The 22,366-nt window shown below is 49.2% G+C and overlaps 1 protein-coding gene across 3 annotated transcripts in view; it reads left to right on the forward strand.

The window, feature by feature from the left end:
* The window catches only part of Su(var)3-3 (lysine-specific histone demethylase Su(var)3-3), a 134,556-nt gene that overhangs the window by 106,705 nt on the left and 5,485 nt on the right, over positions 1 to 22,366 (forward strand). The gene's annotated exons all lie outside the window — the stretch shown is intronic.

Raw genomic sequence — 22,366 nt, forward strand, 5'->3', positions numbered from 1 at the left:
ATATAATCTGACGGTGTAGTCAGTGTAATCTAATGGCAATCGTCGATAATGATTCGAATGTGAGGGTTGATCAGTTGTGAATTATTCTTTCTAATCTAATTGATTGTTACCTGTTAGAATCGGATCGGTATTTTTGGGGATGTGCTAGTCGAGTTGCTACTCAGTATAGTTGGGCGAGATATAATCTGACGGTGTAGTCAATGTAATCTAATGGTAATCGTCGATAATGATTCGAATGTGAGAATAGAGTCAGTTGTGAATTATTCTTTCTGATCTAATTAGTTGTCACCTATCAGAATCGAAGAGACTATGAGTTGTATAACGTAGAAAGTTGTAGTTGAAAGGTTGCCTCTCAATCGTTAGCTCCCTTTTCACCTAATCTCTGGTTTGCAACAGATTGATACAACCTTCCTACCAGAAGAATAAAGCTACGCGATCACAAACGTTGAGGGGTTGGACAGATAAGGGTCGATATTGTCGAGCCAGTGTTTCGGACGGGGAGGACCCCTATTCAGGGTGAGACCACGCAGATGCTGACGCGAACCGTCTGTGGGCTGGTAATGGCGCAGTCGATTGATTCGATTGATTCCGTGAAATTAACCCTCTTGTCTTGGCGGCTATGCCGGTGGAATTGATTTTATCGATAGTAATTTCGTGGAGACAGGAATTATACGTCCATCGGCGGGTTCGTTGCAAGTGCAGAGCGCGGTTCGCTCGAATCTTTAATACATTCGATTAAATTTCCTTCCCGTCTGCGTATCCGCCGCGCGCTCGGTTAACAGTTATCGTAAAACCAAAGAGACAAAAAAATGAGTCGGGCAGCCCATCCGCGCGCGAACTGAATAAGAGCCGGCCCCGGACGCGCCGCGCGAACTTCCATTTATTTCAGATATTTCAATAACGAAATCGTTCGTCGTCGATTCTATCGTAATACGTTACGCGTACGCGTGTAACAGAATTCACCGGCGAACGTCGTCCGACAATAACGACACACGTTGCGTACCACGGGTTCTATAAAAATGCTAAGTGTCCACATACTTCCGAGCGGCGGCGTGCGTGCGCACCGCGCCGCGTCCATCCGGTGGACCACCAGCGGTTGAGGATCTACGCGCGGCATTACATAACTTTATCTCTCGAGAGGGAGCGAGAGAGATAGGGGGGAAGATAAAGAAAGGGAGGGAGAGTAATAAATAGCGAAAGATCTATAAGGTACAACCGTGGAATGTCCTCTCGCGGGATACAAGCCGTGATAAAGAGAACTAGAATTGCCCGTCATATATTTTCTTAATCCTACTAGCCGCGGTCCTTCTTCTTCTCCTCCCCTTCGCTGTTCTTCTTCCTCCTCTTCTTCGTCGTCTTCTTCTCCGCAGTCGATTACCAACGGCTCGATCATTCAGACTCTCCGCTAATACCCCGTAGATCGTATTGCAATCGCATCGGGCCGACCTTGTCTAGGCCTTGCCCGTAGCCAGCAACCGGTCCCCGGATTCCTATTCAGGACTTTTCCTATTCAGTCGGGATGATTGCGATTCGTTAAGTGCTCCCGCAGCACCGGCTTGACATTGCGAGCGGTTCAGCCGTGACAGGGTGACTGACCGTTCCGGCTTTCCGTCGTGCCCTGAACAACGACCAGAAAGATCATTCAGCGACGGAGTGCCTCGAGCTCCTCTGGATCCTCCGGGAATTAAAATCGTTGATCGTTTCGATCCGGCCGATGGATACTGGTTCATCACCGGGAAATTCGGTGGCATTCGACGCGGCAAGTACGGTAGGATTACTATGGTTATTTTGTTGATTTTGTTGTTATAGTTTCTATTCTCCTTGTGATTGACACGTTGAATGCCATGAGGATTACCTGCAAATATTTTTATATTATAGATAATGCTATCTAATGTGGTGACATTCAAATAGATTAACGTGCAATAATAATGCAATTCAATCGAATGACTTAATATTATATTTGTTCCATTACGTGTATTTTGCTCTGTGATATCGTACGGCATTCAACGTGTTAATGGAAGATTATAAATAATCTTTATAAAGTATCTTCTGAGAATAGAAATTTGTAGAATCCACTAGTCCAGTTGTCATTGTACCAACTTCCTTGTTTGGCCCACTTAACAAAATTACACGAAAGGTTCACGTTGAACGTCGCTAAATCGTTAAATACAAAATCCGATCGAAAACCTCCGATAAACGGGGCTGCCGCGAGTTCCGGTGTAACCCGTGGAGCCCAGAATTTCTGGATCGCGAGGGCGCGAAACGGAAAGCCTGGAATGCCCGATATCGGAGCGGATCAAACGAGAAAGGTCATTTTATTCTCGCACACCGACTCATCTTGCACGACGGCCGATCCGACGGACTTTCTAAACGAGCGGCGAACCGATGGAAAGGGAGAAGAAGAAGAAGAAGAGGAAGAGGAAGAAGAAGAAGAAGAGGATGAAGAAGCAACAGAAACAGAAGAAGAAGAAACAGAGAGAGAAAGGGGAAAGCGAAGAACAGAGACGGACAGCCTCCCGGAATCCGCTCTCGTGCGGATTTGCGCATTTCGTGAGAATTGCGCAGACCTTTTAAAGAGGCTGACACTAATTAATTCCCGAACGAGATACGATCGTGCGCACAATAAACAGGAGAAAGTCGCCATTAACTGCCAGAAAAATCCGGGCCGCTTGTTAAGAGAGTACCTGCTCCCTCCGCTCCTCGCCCCGAGCGCCACCGGGTGTATCGTTATAAAGCTGATCGAAGATAACCTGATATATTAACGTATAGTATAACCCCTTTTTATCCGCGTCCCGATGCTGCTCGCCCGTTTCGCGCGGCCTACCGCGGCCGCGCTAGGGACCCCGGCCTAACGGTTTTATTAAAGAATCGTCGCCGGCCGCGGTGCTCGTAATTTCGCGGGGCCCCGAGACTATTCCTCGCGCGAGAGGCCCGGCGCAACGCGCACCGGGAATTCCGCGAACGCTTGTAACCCCTCGCTCCCGGTACAAGCCTGCCAAGCGACAGGTACAACGGAGTGTCAACCGGGATCTCGGGTTCCTTCTAATAAGGACGCCTCCGGAGGAGGAATATTCTTCTCTCGCGGATGCAATTCACGCTGATGGGAGCGCGACAGATTTTTCTCTCTTCCCCCTGACTTTTTGTTCGCTCCGCCGTTGATCGGAATGCAGATTTCGAGAATGATCCGGAGGCATTTCGTGTTTGAAAATTGAAAACGAGTTGAGAACAGAGAAGGAAGATTGATTATATTTTTAAGCGATTTATCGAAATTCCACGGATTTCGATGTATCCAAATTTCAGTTGGCTAACGCGAGATTTCGTTGGAAGATCGTTCGCTTGAATATTTGTCTCTTCTACCTGTTGATAACTGCAGATACAATTAGTACTTAGAGTTAATGGGTTTGTTTCTCAGTTTCTTGGGAAGGAAGATTGATTATATTATTAAGTGATTTATTGAAATTCTACGGACTTTGACGTTTCCAAATTTCAGTTGACTAACGCGAGATTTCGTTGGAAGATCGTTCGCTTGAATATTTGTCTCTTCTACCTGCTGATAACTACAGATACAATTAGTACTTAGAGTTAATGGGTTTGTTTCTCAGTTTCTTGGGAAGGAAAATTAATTATATTATCAAGAGATTTATTGAAACTCGCGAAATTTCGTTGGAAGATCATTCGCTTGAATATTCATTGCTTCTATCTGTTAATAATTACAACTCCACTGAATTATTTATTCCAACTGTTCCATAATCTAATTAACAGATCCACGAAGTTAATATCTCGCATTCCAAGCTATAGTAAATCGAAATCAAGCATTCCACCCCTGTTCCCCGGAAACCGAAGATACCGATCGATCTCCGTAACTACAGAGAATGGATGATACAATCGGGACCGATACTGTCCGAGGGGATCGCTCGAAATTTCTATAAACCGGACGTATCGCGCCTCGTATCGGCGCGGCTCGTAATTCGCCGCCTTATCCGTGACCAAATGATCGTGGTGGTCGCGACGTAATGACCGGGACCGTCCCGCGCCGATTTTTGTAGGGTAACCGGCACTTTCCCGCGCCGATTTCGATGTTTGTCTTGCGCAGCGCCGCGCCCGTTGAATTGAATAACGGCGTCGCGAGGCATCGCTCCACCCCGTAAACGATCGGGCCCCGGCCCAGCCCGATCGCGGCGATCCCTCGCGAACGGAATCGCCCCGGTGCGTGATACCGTGCTATTCCGGCGGTGCCTAAGTTGTACTTTCGGGAGTGGTTATTGCGCCGCCGCGAATTAACGTGGTGGTATATTGGCCCCGATAAGGGAGGGATCGCGTGAACACGCTCCGCGGACGCAGTTACCGGGAACAAACGTTCAGGGAAGTCTCTCCGAGGCCGGGATCTTGCCGCCACGGACGTCGAGAACTTCGGTTACCCGACGGTCGGGTATGTTTAATCAGAAAACAGTTCCCGGCTGGAACTCGAAATGCTTTTCCGGTGATTAACCGGTGCCCCACTGACTCCGTTTGAACGTTTCGTTCGTTAAGCAAACGTCTCCGCGCGCTGGCTGCCCGCCGCTGCGAACGGCCTCTTACTATGCAAATAGTATTCTTGCGGAACGCCGCGCTAACTTTGTCCATCTTGGCTGTTTTTGTTATTCATGGAAGTGCGCAGAAACGTACGAACTTTCCGGAATGCGGCTTAACGATATGTATATTAGAGTCCTGCGCGTTAGCACTTTCGGTACTGAATAACCTAGAAAAACTTCGGAAACTTGTTCCCCAAAATTCGCAGACATTCTATACATATACTCTACAACCCGAGTACTCTATATTCTATAAATCTAACGAAAGTTTGACAACAGAGAATCTACAATAGCAATGCCCATTCTTACCGAAACTCTACCCAACCCTGTCATCGAAACCCCAAATCAACCCATCAACTCCCATCAGATCTATTCTCCAAATTTCCATTGTTATCCCATCAGGTAGCCTAGAAAGAGGGTAGCCGCCCCAAGTGTTGAACGTTCGTGCCGAAACGCGGTCCGCGATGATAGGCGATGGAAGTAAGCTACTTCGGCCCTTCGCTCGCTCGCTCGCTCGAGAGGCCTGTTGTTCGTTCCTCGCGGAGGGGGCGGTCTGCGCAAGAGCGTGGGCCACGGGCGTAATAAATTTCACCCGGTAAAAACGGCACGCTGGGTTACGAGAGATTGATGGAGCGACGCGCGAGGTGAGAGCGCGCGAGAGAGCCCCGTAAGCGGCCTTTTGCCCACTGACAGTGATCATCAAAGCAGAAAAAGTTGCCACCCGGAAAGTTCGGCCCGCCGGACCGCCCTCGATTGAGGCTAACCGCTGTAATGACCGCAGCCCCGGCCCGCTCGAAAATAATTTTGACTCAATTACTCGCGGCCCTTCGGCTCTCGTCACTTCGCTCTCTTCCTCTTTTTCTCCTTTTCTCCGTTCCTCGTTCCGTTCCGTTCCGTTCTGTTCCGTTCCGTTCTGTTCCGTTCCGTTCCGCGTAATACCGTAGACTTTATCGTCGGAGGGGACCGGACGCGCTGGACTACGAGGTTACACGCGTGAACCCGATCGCCGGACAGACAGGAACGCGTCGCCGCCGCTCGTTACGCCCCGTGCACTGTCTTCCGACGTTTTGTTCTAGATATCCGCCGCGCGGGGATGTTCCTTCGGCCTTGATACTCTTTCGCGTTTAATCTCACCGAGAACGACTCCCTTCCTTTTGTTCCTCGGAGGAATGGACGGGAAAACGATTTCACCTTTTTAGTTTCTTGTCGATCGCGTTACGATTGCGCCGGCCGGAATTGAAGGGACTGGAATCGATGTTTATATAGATGAGAATCAATTCGCTGGATAAAGAAGAATGGCGATTATCGCGGACGTTAGCGCGCCAGTGAATATTATTAATGTCCGTGTACGCGAGGTGGGAGAAATTCCTTGCCACCGAATTTGTTCTTATTAATAATAGAGTACGGAATACCTGGCAGGTAGTTTCTTTTTGCGAGTTAAGCTTCTTTTTCTAGCAATCTTCGGGGTGTAAAATTTTTAAACATTGAGATAGCTTGCCAACGGAAGTTTTGTATTGCGAATCACGGGTAATATCCATCGGCGGAATGTTCAAGGAGAAATGTTCATTCCTCTGTTTGTCTTCGATCCGAAAATTCCGCGGCTTTTATAAATGATATAAAATCATTTCGTGGATGCGTTCTTCGTGGTACGGCGATCGAAGGAGTGGTAAGAGGCAGAAGAAAATCGATTTTTTGGACTCTGTAGGCCAGACGACCCCTTTAATGGCCCCCGAGAAGGGAATCCCTCCGAGGTGTATCGCGATTAACCCTTTTTTTCCTCGTCCTCCCGCTCGTCCGTCTCTCCGAGCGGATGTTCGCCACCGACGGTCACGTTCGTCGTCCATGGAGGATTCAACTGTGACGTCGTTTGACGCGGACCGGGTAATTGGCAACACGTGCGCCAATCGAGGCCGCATCCGATACGGGCCCTGCCACCGCGCAGCTGATATCCGAACCCGATCCCCGTGATCGATTGGTTATTTAACGCTGCCCGCGTCGAACTATTTGTCTAGTAAACTGTTTGCGATTCTAGTTAACCATTTGTCACTTCGGACCGTTACGCCTCTGGCTGTGTAGAACTCTGTTGCTTTTCCGGGCTTGGCCGGCCTTTTTTTTTTACTCGTGAAAGCAATTTTTTTCGGAGAGTTCATTTCCGTGGACCCGGCGTCCACCTCGGAGCTACCGATGACTTCAATAGATTTTACGATGCGCGAGAATAGAAACACTTCGAAGGCTTCGACTTGTAATTCAAATTTTAATTGAACGCTTCTCTTATCTTAAATCTATGGAAAATAATATAAGTTACAATCTATATTCTATAGAAAATAATATAAGTTACCATAATCTCTGTTCTATGGAAAATAATATAAATTATCATATTCTCTGAGTCCCATAAAAAGTGATTTTCATCTTTCTAAAATCTCGCCCTAATGGGGCTGAACTGATTGATGCACGATTAGACATTGCAAAGGACGATATTTTCGAAAAATTCCGTGACAAAGGTCTGAAGCCTCCATTGCTGCCCAGGAAATTCTACGGAATCTCTAAATCTCAATGGTTAATGGAGAAAACGAGAAAAACCACCCCTTCGACTAGAACAGGGACAAAGAGTAATCGCTCGGCGAGTGCGTATAAATTTATTCCCTCGTCTCCGCCGGTTAATTCGTTGCTGAAATATTGTTCAGCGGTTATTGAAGACCGTCCAGGTTCGGTTCCCGAGAAAAAGTTCCCGGAGAATTCGATTTCAGCTGGCCGGGGCCCAATCCCGGTGCACCTTCTCACACGACGCATTCTTCCCTCGACGCCCGCTGCGTTGCCTATAGCCAGGGGTAACAACTCTCCACCGGACCGAATCCACAGGGCCGTGCGGCGGGGCAAGGTTTACATCCGCCATCAGTCGAATCGTATATAACGCGAACCATCAAAACGCGCTTAAAGCAAACCGAGTTATTACGAGCAAATACGCGATAGCTGGTTCAGGGGCCGCGATGCCACGTTGTAAATCAACCGGGGCCCGAGTGCCCGGTTCTCTCGCCTAGCCGACTGCTTCTCTCCATTCCCACCGATTAATATTTACATTACCCCCGACCCGTGTATAGCCCAAGGTCCGCAGACACCGAGGAGGATCGTTCCGAGGGATCGAACCGAGGAGTCTTCCTTCGAACGGAGAACAAGACGGAGGAGTTTTTGCACGGGTGTAGGCACCAGCCTATGCTTTAGTTACCTCGCAAATATTTCCTCCTTCGAAGGGTTGCGACTCGAAAGTGAAATTCGTGAAATTTCGTGAAGCTGTATTTTCAGTTAATCATTTGATTCGTATGACCTAGTCTTCTTTCGAATAGAGAACTATAGGTGATCAGAGGAAATGAAATTCGGCACGGAACTCTTAAATACTAGAAAATATTTGATTAAGCTTCACGGAATAATGGAGGAATAGTGAAAAGGTGTTACTAGCTTCTCACGTCCCTTCAAATCACTTCGCTCGTTACAACCCCTAATGCCCTATCATTTGAAAACTCGCGATCCACGCGAACAAGGAATCCCTTGATAGAACCATTCACCCTAGGCAGTCCTTCATCCCATCGATTCCGCAAACTTTCCCAGCGAACCTTCCCCGGCAAACTTTAAACTCGACGGTTCATTCCGAGCCGAACGGAATCGCGGGATCTTCCCCGGTCCGCGGGAAAAATGGCGGATAAAGTCGGGCGCGGTACCCGGGGGACTCTTGACGGATTATATTGACTTGTGAGCAGGATGAATAAGCGACCGCTGTTGGAAGTGTATCGGGCAGGGTGGCGGCCGGGGAGATGACGATGCTTTACGATCGAAGATAACGCGGCGAAGACTATACGCCAATTTCAGGCCAGCGTTCCCCCCGGAGGGATTAATCGGCCCTCGTTTAAACCTTCGCCGCTCGCCTCGTGCTTCTTCCATTTTTTAAATCCTCTCACGGCATCATCCTGGCCTGCCGGGGAGGTGGTTTCCGACGCACAAGATCGGGGCGCTCGCATCCCCCCCACTCCCTCGCCGCGGCCGCAGCAGCCGCCGCAGCCGTTGTACGGGTAACTACTCTAATTATCGAGATCTCACGTAAAACGAGTATGTAAACATAAATCGACAATCTTGTCCTGGGGTACCAGTCGCGGCGGCGGTGGCGGCGGCGGCTGCGGTGGCGATCGTTTAACTGCAGGGACCAGGCGGACGAATTTTTCTTCCGGTCACACGCGGCGTGTCCTTGACGTCTTATTACGCCGATTAATAGCCGCGCACCAACCACCGCCACCCTCTTCATTACGGTTCCCCATGGATTGCGTTTGCTCCCTCTGTGTTGTTCCTGTTTTCCCCGGTTCCCAAGAAAGGGATCGTTCGATCGCTGCTTGTTACGGCTTTTTCAACTTTGCAATGGGCATTTGACTGGCTGCGGTAGGTAAATGATTCCTTTCTTACCGGAGTCCTTTTATGAATACCTTGTTAGTCAACCTTGATCTGTATTTCTGCGTCGCGGAAATTATCGTTCGTTTCTTTTTAGGGATACACGCTGATCGACGTGATTGGCTCGGGGTTTCGAGAATTATTATGTGTTGAGCTCTGGGGGTTGCGGGATGCGCGGCTCTTGGAAACGGATAATTTGCCTCTAGTGTTTTTTCGAACATTCGCCGAGCGTACATGGAGCAATAATGAAACCGAGAAATCTCGATTCCTCGAGCGTCGATGCAGCTGTCCTCTTCCTTGAAACGATTTCCTCTTAAACAACCCCGGGCCGAGACAAAAGTTACTGGAAAATTACATCACAGGAAACTCGTCCCGCGGCTCCTTTGTGGCGTTCGATCGAGTCTCTCCCCTCGAGAGCACTCGTCCCTGCGATCGACAATCGCGAATTCGATTCTTCCGCCGCAAAGAAGCGGGACGAACGATTCTCCTCGGGGCGAGACGACCCCCTCACGCGTGCACGCGGAAACATGGAAAAATGATTCTCCGGCGCAGTCGTGAGACATTCTAAGATTATCCTCATTCCTGGCGTTGCTCGCCATCTTGGCTACACCTCTCTCCAGAAATCACTACCCCGTCCGTCTTCCTATTTTATTTCAATCCCGCCTAGAAGGATTTCAACCCTTTGCATTCGAAAGTTCACTACATTCAACCTCTTCCGACGAGATACATTCTTTCAAGCCAAGTTAACGAGAAATCACTCGCGATATAAAAAGCGAAGCCATTCTATTTGAATCTTCCGCGTATCAACGCATACAAAGCTTCATATTAAATATCAAATGTATATAACTAAAAACTTAAATAATATATTTCACAATTCCGCTGAAATATCCTGCCATGTTGATTTAAGCTCAATCCTTCGTTCCACCGTGATTACTTTGTGCCCTCGTATTGAATTTTATTCAAACGCGGCTTCAATACTTCTATTATTAAATTGCTCCGATAAAACGCACGCGTTCAATTAATTCCGTATAATCGGCGACGCGTTCATATATTCATTAATCTTCTTTCATAATAATACATTTCACAATCTCGCTGAAAGTCAAGCCGCGAAGCTCTCCCGTCGACCGCCAATGGTTAACCCTTCGACCGTCGCTATATTTCCCATTCCCATGCGAGAAGCGCCGAGCGGGGAAGGAACCGTCGTCGACGCGGTCGCCGGACACCGGTAGCCGTCGAGCTGTCGCCGGAACCGATTGCCGCGTTTGTAATTATACCGATAACATACAACGTTGCGGCCGGTTTTCGTGGAATCCCCGCGGGAACGTGTATTTAGATGTAATGCCAGGGAACGACGTCGATCGGCCGAACGCTGGAAACGTCTCTCCGAGTGCTCGGAGCCGCTCGGTCGGCGATGGGGCGGCGGCGGGGGGATGAAGTCAAGCGAAAAGATGAAATAAGAGCGACGGGATTGCGGGGTCGGGCGCGGGGGGCGGGAGGGGGGCAGGCGGATAGAATATAGCATAGAGAAAGAGGACGCGCCGGCGGGACCGGCGGGGACGTGGGAGGAGAGGACCGTGAGGGAAACGGAATGGAGCGCGCACGCGAAAAAGGGCCCCGCGTAAATTGAAAGGGGGCACGGCTGTCTTGTTGTGTTTAAAAAGGCAATTTGCGGGCCTGAGATACGGCCTATATATTACGGCGCAACTGGTACGGGTGGTGGGAGATAGCTCGACTCGATAGCGCCCCTTTGCTCTCCGCCTGGTCTCAGACGAAAGGGGACTTTCCGTGGGCCTTACCGTGCCCCCTTACACGCTCCGGCCACCTAGCGATGGCCTCAAGATCCTTCGAAACGATTCCACGAAACGTTGAAACTTTCGGACTCGCCTCGACGCTTCTCGCCGTCTATTCTTCCCTTTAGCGACCCCTTCTGTGATCGACATTTGTCAGGGATCTTTGTTAATCTTTTTTTTTTGGATAGGAGTGGTCTGTAGATTGAGCCTGAGGGTTTTAAAAGATACCTAGAGCATAGTGCTCTCTAGCATTTTAGTTTGAGAATTACTGGTTTACCAACAGGGGGGTTCTGTTTAGCAGAGCTACTTTGATATTTGGAATATAAGAAAAGTTTCGAAAAACTTATAAAAGTCGCCAAGTTAATTGCAACGTTAGGCGGGATCTTTGTTAATCTCGATATTCTGATGGTACTTATAGTTGGGATGCTGCTCGAGACTTCAGTTGGTTTTTCGATGGTCAAGGTTGATTTGGTGTTGATGTTTCTTGAAATACTTTGTAATTGCATAATGAATATACTCTAGATAACTTACCAAGGTATTCTATATCACACGATCGACTCTTAATCACTTGGTTCCATACAGTAACACCATAAAGTCTGATGCTTACCCTCGTGCAACATATACAACATTAAAATCCTTCGTTAATTCACACACGAGTTCCCCTCAAGTTTCATAAAATATCTGTATCTGAAATCGTGTGTAATTCCCAGCGAAAAACCTTCAAAAATGTTAATTCCCATCGAGCGTTCCAAGGCGCGCAGCGGATCGCGCGGCGGCCTCCCCGATTTCCAGGCTGCCCAAAAACCGTCGACCTCCCAAGTCTTCTAAGCCCTGGCTCCGAGACTGCCGAGTTCCCAGGGAGCCATCAATCATCCCAATCAGGCCTCGGCTAAATTGGTAACAATATTCGGGCGAAATTGCTCGAAAGCTCGCGGCCGATGGACTCTCCGGTGTCCATCGCTACCATCGTCGTACCCCTTTCGGCGTGCGCCCTGCTCTCCTACCTCACGCCCCTCTCGCCGCGCTGCCCCGTGAGGCCGCAGGGAGGGGCCCGTTATCCCCACCGCGCAGCATCCGGCAAATGCATTTCTTGTGTAGCACGCTGCTCGTTTGCGGACGATACGATTTACTCCCGGTATATAGTCGTATTCAAATATCTTCTTGCCTGCGAGCCGGCCCTTTGCGTTCTCCTTTCTTCCACGTTCTCTCGGTTTTCTTCTCTCCCCGTCGCCGCCGCTCCCCCTCCGCCGCCTGTGTTCCCGCATTCTCCGCCGTCTTCTTTTCACCGCTTTCAGATTTCTTGCTCCTCTCTCGCGCCTCCCTTTTTCCCTTATCCGTCTTCCTTCCTTCCCCGTTTTCTCGCCAGCGTAGGCCGCGTCCCGTTCCCAGCCTAGTCGGTCTTTTCACTTTTAACGATGGAAGCGTTGGGTAATCGGAGTGACCTATTTATAATTATCTGGGAAAGCTGGGATAGTATGTTCCTCGAGATTCGCGGGCGGTTCTTGTTTTGTTCCAGAGTTGAATTATGTTGTAGGATTCTTAGTAGAAGCGATTATGCGATTTTAGTAATCGTTGAATTGGAAGTTTGAAATATACTGCGCTTGATCGGGATACTTGATTGTTAATGATTTATTGGAAACGTGGGATTGTGTTTATATCTATGTTTGATTTGAAGTATTACAGTGGCCGAAGGGAAAATGGTGTTAGTTTGAAGTCGGAAGAATTGTGTGTAGCTTAAGTGAGTAGCTTAAGATTAGATTGAAGACTTTATAATGTTCCTATATGTAATCAAGTGGTGATTGAGAGTCACCTCTGAGAATCACCTCGAGTGCAAAGGGTTAATTATCGGCGACGACAGTCTAATCGCGGCGTGTGTCGTGTGGCGAACAGCTTTAATCCGCCACGTCTTCCGCTCGCGGAAAACTCGCTCCCGGTTCGAATGCCGCGAGCGCGCGAGCGTGCGTGCAACGCGAGACTGTTGGTTTCTTGCGATCATCTCCGCGCGGAGAATGCGTTTGAAGCCGGTCCGATCCGCTAATTAGTAGGTTAATTGAGGTGATGTTTTTGGAAATTTCTTTTGACGGCTGACGCAGCGAGCATGCTGCTGGAATTATTTTGTTAACGAACGGGATAATGCTCATTTATGAAACAAGTGTGATTGGTGAAAGAATTTTCGAAAGATGCTAAACATGGAGCGCAGCCAAGTGAAATGTTCACGGTTGTCGAAGCTTTGATATTTAACACTAGTAACGGTGAAAATTGTTTTATTTTATTATTTCATTATCATTTAACTACCGTAGCAGTCAAAATGTATTGATTGTTTTGTTTCGAAATTCTTCATATCTCAAAAGCATTGAATATTCGAAATGATCTTGAAAATAAATAGCTTCACTGGAATACTGTAACGAATGTCCACAGAAACTGAAAATAATCTATTGTTACAATCTTTATAGAGATTACATATCAACCGTATTAAATTCTCAGTAGTCCTAGCGTTGTTTCTTCGAATAATTCTTTGCAAAATGTACAGTGGCGTACAAAGCTTCCCAATCCAATTGCTTCTTCATCCCAAGTTTCAAGAAATCTTAAACGCACTTTTCAGCGATCAGAAGAATGCACGCAACAGAACCCATTGTAACAAACAAATATATCATTATATTTTCAGTACTCCACAGAAATTCCCCTAGACCTCACGTCCAAAATGCAAACCAAAGAATCTACCTAGAAACATTCACCCAAACATTCCCACTGAACATTCTCAATGAACAAACTTCCAAAACATCCCTCTGAAAGAACAGTAGTACCCCGGATCCATCGATCTCCCCTGTTTTACCGACCCCAGCATCACCGGTTTCCCGCGTCAGCCGCGGATGTCGCTTCTTGGTCGTCCCCGTGGACGCGTCGTCGAGACGCTCGCCGTTCGAAACCGCCGGCCACCGAAGGAACCCCTAAAAACCAGCGATTCCTCCTTGTCCCCGCGATATCCGGTTACCAGGAACAGAAACAGAGAGGAACGGAGAGAAACGGATACCGTTCCGCGGGGCATCTTAATGCGGCAGCGATGAATTTCTTCGATCTGCCCAGGGTCCCGTGGAGAATCGGGCCGGGTGGAACGGGGGCCCACGGTACAAGCTCATTTGCACAGAATGTGTGACAATCGTAATAAATCGCGGCGCGATATCGATCTCTGCCCGGTCTCCTCGGTTTTACTTCGCTAGCGCGATCTAGGAATCTCTCGCGGTCGGTCCGGCGCGCGGGCGGCGGCCGGGGGAGGGCCACCCCCAGGTTCCCGCGCGCCGCCCGCGGCGTCATAAATTCCAGCACAGGCTCCAATTAACTTTATCGCAATCTGAACAAATTATACGGGGAACGATGCCGATGGTGGATCCGCCGATGCGGCCGGGACAGCCGGCGAGATAACGGGCCGCAGAAAAACGAGGACGCCGAAATGACAACGGATAACGTTTATTTTTCGCGGGCCGACGCAGGGCTCACCCTTTTGTCTCGGCGTAATTCCGCCGGCCTGGCATCCCTCGGCGTCGTTGAACATTTTAAAGCCGACTCCTCGCCTCTGTACTCTCCCCCTAGCAACGTTTTGTTCCTTGCGAACCCCGCGATCCCTTTTTTATTGCCAGCTGTATTAAAAAATGATGGTTGCCCGGGGAAGACCGCGGAGATATTAGGCGTCTTCCGAGGCTGCCGCCGTGGACGAGGCTTATTTCGAACGGCGCTCGTTAAGATACTTTCAGCGGGTCTCGCGGTGTGGATATTGGATGTGTTATTACTGCTCGGGTTGAATGGAACAAAGGAATCGTTATTAATTTCCCGCTGTGTTGATTTAAGCGGGATCCTTCGTTTTATCGTGATTGCCGTGCGCCCTTGTTTTGGATTTTATTAAATGTAAGTGAGGTTTTAATACTTCTGGTATTATTAAATTGGCTTTGTAACGCGTTCCGCGATTGATTCGGTGAAATCGGTAACATCTTCGGATTCCCATGAGTCCTCTTTTATTAATTAACGATTAAACGTTACACTATATTTGTACAATATTGCTAAGATTTACGCGTTCAGCTTAAATCTATTTCTTCAATGCAAAGTACATTAACACAAGCGCAAATCTTGACCATTTTATTATAGAGTTATTCCGTTGTAGCAAGAAAAAACAGGTACAATGATTATTTAGCGTTACTATCCTTGCATTACACTATTATCACGTTATTAAACACTTTCATTGAACATCCGTTATCTTGCATGTTACGATTGTTTCCAATTCAGAAGCGTCAGTCATCAATGACATGGCGTTTAACGTGTTAACCACAGAATAATCAAGATAAAACACATTAACGTGTTGCCAGCTGGTTAATTGTTAATATTAACATCGAACGATGTATTTTACTTTACGAAACCATCCCCGTAGACGTCTGAAGTCTCCCCGAAAACGTCCCCGGTACGCACAGGTCGCTTCCGCGCGTTTAACGGTCGTTTGTCCAGGGAGTTCCGTCGGACGTCCTCCCGGCAAACAGACTTCGGCTGCGCGGTTCAAAATGCCGGCGTAATGGCCCGGGGAACGAGTCCGCGTAGACAGGTATGATTAATAGGACAAACAGAAACGGGGACCAGAGCATTCGTTCGAACTTTCGTCCTATTAATCTTATTATATCTCCGCTCGCCGAGGAAGTTCTGCCGACGTGTAGACCGGCGACAAGGGGTAATCGCTAATTTATGTGTATCGCGTCTGTTTGCGCGTCAACATCCGCCCTCCCAGCCGCTCCAGAAGGGTTGCCCGTGTACTCTCGCTCAAAGTCAACCGCGTCGTACGATCAGACGAACGTCTGTCATAGCTCTGGATCGCAGCTACGACTCCCGATGCGTACAATGCGCCTCGATTCATCGAAACTTAGCCGCGCGACGAGGAAAACCGCGGAGAACGGAGACACACTGACGACGCATTCTCGCGTGCACTAATTTCCGCGGTGTTCCCCGACGATCCAGAGTCTCGCGGTAAACACGGAACAACCGGGTGTGTTTGTCCTGGCTGCGGAACGAAACTACCGTCTCCCGGAACTCGTCGCGCAAATATTGTCCTTCGCGGGCCACTGAGTTTCGACTAGCTTCGCGCTTTTTCCTTGCGTTCCGTTTAAATTCAGATCGCGAGTCGCTCTTCGGGGAATGGAAAAAAGTCGCGTACTCTAGGCGAAACGGTATAAGACACGCGAATGAGAACGATTTTTCGGAAGTACCTCCTGCACTCGATATCGGGATCGCGTACGATCCCCCGTGGAATAACGGCTCTCCTCGTCGATTTATCGTTCCTTACATCGGGTTCGCTATATCCCTCTAAACCGGGCTCTAGGATTCCCTTTGGCATGGATATCACGTAAGAGATCGAGACGGGTCTCTCGTGCAGTATCGTCAAAGGTCAATCAATTTCTTTCGGACCGCTTGTCCGTGGATGCCCGAACAGGCTGTTTATTTATTAAATATTTGCCCCGACGTTAAGCGAGAGCCAACCCCCGCTGCTGGGCGAGCGCCGCAAAGGTGGAAGTTCACCTGCGGGTCCCGCGCGCAACGGGACCGCCTTCCCGATTTCCGAAAATCAATGTTTGCTCGCCGAGGTAAATGAGACTTCCTCTGCCTTACGTGCGCTTCCGAGACTCGCGTCGCCGGGGATGTTGACGGAACGGTCCGCCGAACAAGAAAAGCAACCCTTCCAATTTCTGTATTCCCGCGCCAGGTCCCGGGGCTGCGTGCGCGCGCGGGAGGGAGCAGGGCTGCAGTCAACAACCGAGAAACTCTGGTGTTCCGTGCTCTCGACGGAAGTGTACTCTATTTAAAGGAGTAATCGTTTGCCTATTATCTTCCAGTTTAACTGTTTTCAAGCGCGCGGTCGGCTTCCGCGAATCAGTGACGATCCTGGCGCGCGCCGCGAATAATATTATCGTCGCGGTAATTAATTCTGTTCATGTTATTCCATGCTCAGGAATTTTCATGAAACATTCATCGCTCCCCGACGCGAGGGTTACTTTATTTTACTTTTATCCGTATAACAGAGAATTATATATTCATCGAAGTATCAAAGCCGACGCGAACTTTCCGCAAAACGTACTACAAGACAGGGGGTCGGGAAGAGTGACGAAGCCTTCCATCCACCCGAACAACCCCTTAAATCCCCGAAACCGCTCCCTTCCACGAGAAAGCCCCAGCATTCCATCGCACGGAGAAAAAACGCCCGTGATACGCGCGAATCCGCCCTCGCGACTAAGGGTTGACCCAGTTCCGCTTAAATCTTCCTTGATAGCCGCTCATCCGGCGCGCGATAAAATCTGCAAAATGTGATCCAATTTTGCACACAATCCCATCCCCGAATTTTCAACGCCCCCTATCTCATCCGAGACTCAGGGTCTTCTTTTCGCCTGTATTCATCATCCCTTTACGAGAGGCGGCAGTTATCTCCGTCGAGAAACCTATGGTGGATCGGTTTCTTTAACCAACCGACCGTCCGTCCGTTCCTCCGTCGTCCACGATCGCGTGGATCGGTAGCGTTTGATCATCGTCGTCGCCGCCCCTATCCGCGACGACGTCGACGAAAGTTAGCGGCGAGCCCTCCTCATCCCCTATCCCGCCGGTTTCGGTGTTCCGGCACGTTCGCGCGGCGCGCAAAAACGCGGCAGGGCCGTCGCCGGTGCGTTGAACTCTCGCGGACAGAGACTTCTGCCAGTCCCTCTCTCTTGGGGCCGTTTCAGTATTTGACTGTTCGAGCGGGATGCCCGAGAGCGGGTTCGAAAGGGGTTACGGGGTGCGGTGCGCCTCCCTCCGCCGTTTCTCCCGGCTCTGTCTCTCTCTCTCTCTCACACTCTCTTGGTCTGTCGTCCTTTCTCCCTTCTCCCGGTATCCCCTTTCCCCGGTTTCGTCTCCGGGCACCGTCATTACGCGGTATCTCCGTCGGTTGCACGTCCGCGCGGCTGGTCCGAGAGGACGCCCTCTCCTCTCGCATCCTCTGGCTGGCTCCACGGCAGCCCGTCCCCTCGCTGTTGCGCTCCCGGGCTGCACTTCGACTCCTGTCGAGACGACAGAACGCCATAAGCAACCAATTTAAATGTAAATTGAAAACCACCGCGGCATACAAATTGTTCGACTCGCCGTCAAAAAATACTGCGAGCAAAGATCAAACGGAAGACAAGACGCGAGAGGGTAGCGTGTGTTTCGCTCGCTCGCCCGCTAGCTCGCTCGCTCGCACGCTAGCGGCTAGCTCTCGCTGGCTTTGCACGCTCCAACACGGGGCCCCCGATGCGGACGAGATAGAACGAGAAAAGCCCGGAGATACGTCCCCCGGATCTTTCTGACTATCCCCCTCGCTCTCGCTCTCCCGCTCTGTTGTTTCCTTTTGCTCTCGCCCTCTCTTTCTTTGTCCTGCTCCCCGGCCTTCTCTTTCGCCGCTGATAAATTCTTCTTTAAATATTTGCCTTCGCGCGCTCGCGAGACGGAGCGAGCCGGCGAACCTCCGTCGCGCCCTGGGTTCCGGTTAACGTGCGGCCCGCGCCCTCCTGTGTGCTTCCATTTTTTTGTACCTTCGAGAGGGATCTATCGGGATTGGATCGATCCGAGGTGGCTCAAGGATTGTAGATTTGTTTGGTCCTCGCGGGCTTCCAAGGTGATTTTGTTAACACGTCGAATGCCGCACGATTTTATACAGTGAAATACACAAAATGATGAAATACAATACTAAATCATTAGATTGAATTGTATTATTATTATTGCACGGTGATCTGGCTGAGTATCACCGTATTAATTGAGTGAACCATAGTGATTCGATTTGCTTGACGTCACCGCTGACCTCCATGACGTTCAACGTGTTAATTATGCAGATTATTGTGTTCTGGTAATTGAACTTGAAGGCGGATGGCTGTTTGTAGGTGCGATTCTTATCGCGCGCAGGTTTTCTGAATTGTATATTAACCTTCGTGTACTTTACGGTAATATTCGTGTGTAATTTGTACGAGCTGATGGACGAATAAAATAACGCTGAACTGCGGCGGCAATTGTTATGCGAAAATGATCCGGCTCGTCGAGCAGGGTTAACGAAGTTCGATTCGACATTGTGAAATTTCTCTGAAAATTCCCGCCTAATATATGCGACAAGATACCTCGCACGGAGTCAATAATAATCTGGCGAAACAGCGGGTAAAATTATGTATCAATGATCATGGAAAGTATAATTTACAATACGACGCGGACTCGCGTACGTTCCTTCGGCTGATTATCCTCGGCCGTACACTTCGATGCAAATTCGATACGTTTTTTAAATTGAGACACTACCGGCGACCGCGCCATTTGCATCTAAATAATTGTTCTTTCCTCATTCCCGCGGAACGCTCGGGAATATGTTGCGTAGCCGCCGATCTCGCCGGTTCAGCTTCCAGGACTTGCAATTATAAATTTAATGAAACGCAGTTACAGCCTCTTTCGGCTGGACATATTATAATTATAACGGAGGCGGAACCGGGAAACGAAAATGTCCGAAGCGAATTTTTGGTTCCGGCGGTGTGGCCGGCGTCCGCGAGCGGCGGCGGCGGCGGCTCGTTGAAAAATTTAGGCGGCTTTTTTCGTCCGCGGCGGGCAGGAAATGATACTCGTTGAAACGTCCCAGTTCAGTTTCATATTCGAGATTTCGAAAATGACTTTCTGATGGAAGTTCGCGTCATAAATTCCGGGCAAAATGGGTCAGCCGGAGTCGAGCCAATTTCCAGATATAATTTCGTGGACATATTTTCTCATACCACGGGACGCTCGCTCGCGGAAGTCCTCGGCCAGGTGAAACCTTCGAGGGATCGCCGAAAGCTATTAGCATATTATCGGTACATTAATCCCGTTCGTAACAGTTTCAATAAATCCAGCGTTACGCAACCCGACGGGCCGAAAACATCCTCGCAGGTTTCGAGCTAATCGACACCGCTATTATTCTTCGTGAAATTTCAACGCTTCGACTGTTGCGCGAATCTTCGATCTATCATTCTTTCGCGGCGGAGGCAAATATAAACAATCGTTAACACGTTCCGTGTCATGGATATTCCGATTATATTTTGCTTATGCACTGTATTGATTTTTTGAATAACATATTAAGTTACATTCATGTTTTCGGTGATTCTTATATATTTTCATATTGTTTCTTTATTTTTTCGGCGCTCTGTGACGTATACCGGTGTTCTTGACCGTGTGCCCTTTAAAAATATTTTCTTACAAAAATTCTATCATATGTGGTACACGTGCCACTGAATAATTATCTATTATACCAATTCTCGTGGTTCAATATCATCACTTACGATCGAACATGTTCATTTAACATAAATCACTTCGCAACTACATTCGATTCTCGAAACTATCCACAGATCACTCTGAAATTCCCTTTCCCATAAACCGTCGCGATTACCACCGAAGAGACACAAACTGCCGTAAGCCACGTGCTCCGGCGATAACGTCTAAGACGTAATAAGACGAGGCATCGAAGAGCCTGTCACCGCGAGAAACGAAAACTCTACCGACGACACGAATCCCGAGCGTATCGCGGTTTATCGGGACGATAAAAGGAACAGAGCCAGAAGGCATCGTGCGGGGATCCCGGAGGATCAGTCCGTGGCCGAGCTGTCACCGCGATCGAACCGAAACCGGATCAGTCCGTTTCACCGCGAAGAATTTCCATCGACTCGGAACCGGCCGCCTCATTGCGAGGAATTAATTTCCCATTCGAGAGTGGGCCCCGCAAGAGAAAGAAACCGAGGTGGACGGAGATAAAGAAACGGATAGCGAGGAGGGGAAGGGAGGAGCGGTCGAGAGGGAGGGTCGACTTACCATAATTTTGGTAGCAGCGGATCGTTCCCTTGACTGGCTGTTGAATATTCCCTCGCTTATTAGAAAGGGGTTTCTGTAATCGACGCCAGACACGAGCTGTCGGAGGGAGCGGGAGAGAACACGGCGAAGGGAGGAAGAGGAGGCCGGAGAGAAAGAGATCCGTGGCCGGTGTAGCCGCCAGTCAAATGGATTCCAATTAAAGTAATAACGAATCCGGCGTACCGTTCCGTCGCAAATAATCGTGCGTGGATCGGCGGGGCCCCGCGTCGCGCGACTTGTCCCTCCGTCGGCTGATCGTTTCACTCTCCCTCGCTCCACCCCGCGTTCCGCGCGTCCTTCTCCGTCCGCCCCCCTTTCCCCGTCGCCTCTGTAGTATTTCCTACCGGAGCCGGACGAAAAAACAGCCACGGACGGGCCGACGTCGAATTTAAATCGGTCGAATTAACGAAACGACGAGGCCGGACTCTCGTTCGCGACGCGAACGATAAATTTCTAGGAGGAACAGGTCTGGAACCGCCTCGGGAACCGGAGAGGCGTCCGAACGAAACCTAAGCCGAAAGTTTTCCAGGTTTCTCGGTGAGACCGGGCGCGAGGTGTTTTGAAGGTGGACGTTTCGCGAGGTGGGCGATGTTAATGGTTGGGGTCTCTGGAGGACGCAAGGGGTTCGTGTTGTTTGACATTGGTATTGTTTGATTAACTGGTATGGTAGTGTAAAACAGTACAATGCCATTTTTCTATTCTAAGATACACAATGAAGTATTCCATATCAAAAGGGTTAATCGAATATCGCTAAAGCTACCAACCTACATTGTCACAGTTAAGATTATTCAATTTATAGAACACTCGCGGAAGTTGTATAAAATATATAAAACAGTACAATGCTATTTGTTTTATAAAACTTTCACGAGTGTTCTATACATTTAATAATCTTAATTGTACAAACTAAGCTAAAGCTGTCGCAAAGCTGAAGGAAGACTTTCTGATACTCTAATACTCACCGATACTGTTACACGTCTAAACCACTGAAAGAGTTAAAAGGGGACTGCCTTTTATCTCGAAACAGGAGGTGGCGGTAAGTGGAATTAATTTTGGGAACGCGCGAGGAATCCGCAAAGGGCAGATTTCCAATCGGAAGCTCGCGGCGTGGGACCTCGCCCGGTAATTCGAAATTCGGTAGCGAGGACGGTAGTACGGCGGTAGGGCCGCGTAAATTTAAATATCCGGAACGCCGTCCGCCGATAGGAGAGTGCTTGTTAGCGCAGCGGTGGCCATCAACATAATTAACCCCCTAAGTGGAGACGCCTGTGTATCATTATTAGTACATGCACGCCGGTTGTTATGGGGTTCGAGTGTGCTTACGAGAATTTAGGGCCGCGTCAGGTGTCCCGATTTGGCCGCGCTAATGCGAAATATCCAATTAAACGGTAATGGAGCCTCTATCGCGACCGGTGATGCTCGCACTCACGGAATTTTGCGGATCCGCGGCCCACCCTTGCGACGCGCGCCGTTCGCGAAGGCGAGCCCTGGAAGCTTCCCGTGCGAGCTGCGTTCTCGTGAAAATTTCATTGGAACACCTTGTTGGATATCTTCGCGCGATAACAGAATTACGGGACGACAGCGTTTCGTGGCAATTCGCGAGAATTCGGGATTGCGCGTGATAACTTGCGAACAGAATCATTTCATAGATGTAGGTTTGGGTAGATTATAATTGAGACACCTTGTATACTCACT

This window comes from Nomia melanderi, chromosome 12 (genome assembly GCF_051020985.1).
Source record: "Nomia melanderi isolate GNS246 chromosome 12, iyNomMela1, whole genome shotgun sequence".
NCBI lineage: Eukaryota > Metazoa > Arthropoda > Insecta > Hymenoptera > Halictidae > Nomia > Nomia melanderi.